Source organism: Nomascus leucogenys, chromosome 22a (assembly GCF_006542625.1).
Source record: "Nomascus leucogenys isolate Asia chromosome 22a, Asia_NLE_v1, whole genome shotgun sequence".
Classification (NCBI taxonomy): domain Eukaryota; kingdom Metazoa; phylum Chordata; class Mammalia; order Primates; family Hylobatidae; genus Nomascus; species Nomascus leucogenys.
The window spans coordinates 16093056-16097616 of NC_044402.1; the positions used below are offsets into that span (position 1 = coordinate 16093056).

The following is a 4561-nucleotide window of genomic DNA, read 5'->3' on the forward strand; positions in this document are numbered from 1 at the left end:
ATGTGCCTGTTTTCCCAGGTACTCAGGAGGCTAAGATAGGAGGATCACCTAAGCCTGGGGAAGTTGAGGCTGCAGTGAGCGGTGACCACTCCACTCCACTCCAGCCTGGGTGGCAGAGCAAGACTCTGTCTCAAAAAAAAAAAAAAATATATATATATATATATAGCTATATCTATATATAGCTATATATATATATGTATATATATATACACACAACAAAGATACACACACACACACACAGAGCTACTCCTATGTATAGAGATACTTGATTGATAGGTAGATAGATACTCATATACCTATATAAATAGAGGTATATAAGTAGCTACCTCAGTCCTCATTTTTGCTGTTGGTCTCAACTCAAAGTTGGTTTTCATAACCTCCTTCCTCTACTACCCGTTCCATGTAGTCTTTGCTCCCAGCCAGTTGCTCAGTGGGCCAGACTTCGTTGTCTGGGGACATGGCCTCAACCTTCATTCCTGAGGTGTCTATTTTCTAGGGATGATAGTCTTTTCTAACTTTGGCCACTGGATGTGGCAGTACCAAGAGGCACTCCAGAGAATCTACTCGCTTTTGCTGCAAAGCAGCAACTTTAATTCTCCCTGATATTCAGGAGTAACCATGAGAAGCCCAGTGATCAGATGGCAGGCTCAGCCCCCAGCCTGTTGCACCCATGTGCTCCGTGATGGAAACACGCCTCCCTTGAAGCCACAAACCTCGACATCAACCCAAACCCAAAGTTTGAAGTGATTTAAACTTGAGCACATAAACATTTAAGAAGACAAACCTATATTATTTATATTTTATGTCAAGAAGGAATCTGTTTATATTTGTGACTTTTGTTTAAGAGAATTTCACGGGCCGGAACCGCCATCTTCCAGTAATTCACCAAAATGACAAACACAAAGGGAAAGAGGAGAGGAACCCAATATATGTTCTCTAGGCCTTTTAGAAAACATGGAGTTGTTCCTTTGGCCACGTATATGCGAATCTATAAGAAAGGTGATATTGTAGACATCAAGGGAATGGGTACTGTTCAAAAAGGAATGGCCCACAAGTGTTACCATGGCAAAACCAGAAGAGTCTGCAATGTTACCCAGCACGCTGTTGGCATTGTTGTAAACAAACAAGTTAAGGGCAAGATTCTTGCCAAGAGAATTAATGTGCGTATTGAGCACATTGAGCACTCTAAGAGCCGAGACAGCTTCCTGAAACGCGTGAAGGAAAATGATCAGAAAAAGAAAGAAGCCAAAGAGAAAGGTACCTGGGTTCAACTAAAGCGCCAGCCTGCTCCACCCAGAGAAGCACACTTTGTGAGAACCAATGGGAAGGAGCCTGAGCTGCTGGAACCTATTCCCTATGAATTCATGGCATAATAGGTGTTAAAAGAAAAAAAAAATAAAGGACCTCTGGGCTGTAAAAAAAAAAAAAAAAAAAAAACAAGAGAGAATTTCACATCTAGATTAAACAAGTCAGTCTTGTTATTCTAAATAAAAATCATAATTGATTTAGGCTGGTGATTTCTATATAGAAATCTTTCCACATTCATACAAAGTATTGGAACACTTAAGACAACGTAGTTATACATTTATAGTAACAAATTTTATTTTATTTTTTATTATTTTTATTTTTTGAGACAGTCTCAGTCTGTTGCCCAGGCTGGAGTGCAGTGGCACAATCTCGGCTCACTGCAACCTCCGTCTCCTAGGTTCAAGCAATTTTCCCTGTCTCAGCCTCCCAAGTAGCTGGGATTCCAGGTGCCTGCCACTATGCCCAGCTAATTTTTTGTATTTTTAGTAGAGATGGGATTTTGCCATGTTGGCCAGGGTGGTCCCGAACGTCTGACCTCAGTGGAACAGCCCGCCTCTGCCTCCCAAAGTGCTGGGATTACAGTCATGGGCCACCGCGCCCGGACAATAGTAACAAATTATTCATATATATATATATATATATATATGATTCAACATGTTTTATTAGATTTATGAGAATAATACAAATACCTGGGAAATTTTTGAAATTGTTGTTAAGATAGACACCTGAGTTATGTCAAAAGGAAATCTAATACATCAAATATATAAATGTAGTTAAAAATGTTTAAAGGAGTTTCAACGGAACTTATAAAAGCCTCCTTAAAAATGATTGTTGGCCAGGTATGGTGGCTCACGCCTGTAAATCTAGCACTTTTGGAGGGCGAAGTGGGTGGATCACTGGAGCTCAGGAGTTTGAGACCAGCCTAGGCAACATGGTGAAACCTATCTCTACAAAAAATACAAAAACTAGCTAAGCCTGGGGATGTGCATGCAGGCCTATAGTCCCAGCTACTCAGGAGGCTGAGGTGGGAGGATTGCTTGAGCCCAGGAGGTGGAGGTAGCAGTGAGCTGTGATTCCACCACTGCACTCCAACCTGGGTGACAGAGCAAGACCCTGTCTCAAAACCAAACCAAAACAAAACAAAAAAATGTAACCACTGAATAATTTTAGCTGTGCACAGAAGCCACCTGCAAAGATATCTAAAAACTTGCTTTTAAATGAGGCTTATGGCCTTGGAGGCAATGTGATGTAGCAGAAACAGGAGGGGTTTTGGAGTTTGAGATCTAGTTTTCAGTCCTGGCTCTCCTACTCAAGTAACTACACTACTTGGGGAAAATAGTTTATTATTACAGAAATAGTTGATCTTTGTAAATAAAAAAAACCCTACATTCATAGATTTGTTATGATATTCTTATGAGACATTACATAAAAATGTACATTGAAACTATAAAGTATCTTTCAAAACTAGAGTGTTATAAACCAAAGTATAAAGGCATTTACGCAAATTGTTGGTCCACAAAATGAAACAAGAATTTTGAAGGCCAGCCATGGTGGCTCATGCCTGTGAGTCCAGCACTTTGGGAGGCCAAGACTGGAGGATCGCTTGAGCACAGGAGTTCGAGACCAGTCCGGGCCATACAGTAAGAAGATACTGTCTGTACAAAAAATTAAAAACTTAGCTGGGTATGATGGTGCGAACCTATAGTCCCAGCTACTTGGGAGGCTGAGGTGGGAGGATTGCTTGAGCCCGGGAGGTCAAGGCTGCAGTGAGCCATGACAGCACCCACCACTGCACTCCAGCCTGGGTGACAGAGCAAGGCCTTGTCTCAAAAAAAAAAAAAAATTTAAATAATTTCTTAGCATACTTATCATTTGAATAATTTAAATCTTGATTGTAACTAATCTATGGTGTTCTGGTAATCAGATTTAAAATTACTATAATACTCAGAAATGTGTTTCTGTAACATTGAAAATACTAACATAGACATTTTGTAATTTCTACAGTTTCAATATGAATTCTTAATAAGGCCAACCTCTTTCCCAGGAGAAGCACAGTTTTTAAAATTTAATTTAATTTTGTGCCATAATTTGCTGTATAGTTTTAGAGTTAGAAGGAATCTTAAAAATCATTACATTCAATACGATATGTTTATAAATGAAGACACTGAGGATTTGATAAGTTAAGTGACTTGTCCAACAGCATGTTATTAGGAACACATTTATAATTTAATTATATTATAAATTAAAGCACAAAAAATAAACAAAATTAGCCAGGCATGGTGGCGTGCACCTGTAGTCCCAGCTACTCAGGAGGCTGAGACAGGAGGATTGCTTGAGCTAGGGAGGTGGAGGCTGCAGTGAACCATGATTGTGCCACTGCACTCCAGCCAGGGTGACAGAGCAAGACCCTGTCTTCAAAATCAATCAATCAATCAATAAAAACCCCAAAACACAATAATGTTGGATTCTTTATATTTGTAAGACCTGTTTGACGTGTATGTTCCAAACCTTACACAAATAATGGATAGCTAGAAAGAGTAGATAAGTGATTTATAGCTGAGAATGCAAACTACTCTTTTCAAAGCCTATTAGAGTGAACTATTTGGAATCATATGGGTGGAAAAATGATCACTTATTCCTTTGTGTTCTTTATTCTTCTCATTTGTACTATAATTCCTCTGTAGGTTTCCTAAGACATATTGATGGAAGAAAATAGTAAAGAAATCAACTCTAACATTCTTTTTAGTGTTTATCCACAGAGGTTTGCCTATTTAGTTTGCTACATTATTTTATTTAGTCTAATCAGCTTCCCATAAGAAATACCACTGAGGACAATTGTCTAAGGTACATGTTTTCATGCTGGCATTGAAAAGCGTTAATAGAAGTTAAATATAGAAGTCCCAATATGCTGAGATACGTTTTCAACTGTAAAATGTAATTTCCTTTCAGGTCTTTTCAAACCCGAAAGGTGGAGAATGGCTCGTTAAACTCAAATATTTATATAGTTTTGATAATTTCAGAAAAAGGAACTGATTTTTATTCTTTTTTTAATCAATCTTTTTACAGAATTTACAACACAATCCACTGAACTGGATTTTCCTCAATTCAGGGAACAGGGGTCTCCTATAGACATGTATTTGTATGACCAGCATGGATTTATGTCAGAGTTCTTTCCTTCCCACCAAGTTGCCTTTCACTCTTCTATGTGTGTCGAATACATGCATGTATATATGTTTTATTATAAAATTGGCAG

General features: G+C 38.6%; 1 pseudogene; it reads left to right on the forward strand.

Annotated features, from left to right (window-relative positions):
* Positions 1-887: 887 nt before the first annotated feature.
* LOC100592061 lies at positions 888-1373 on the forward strand (annotated as a pseudogene).
* The last annotated feature ends 3188 nt before the right edge of the window (positions 1374-4561 follow it).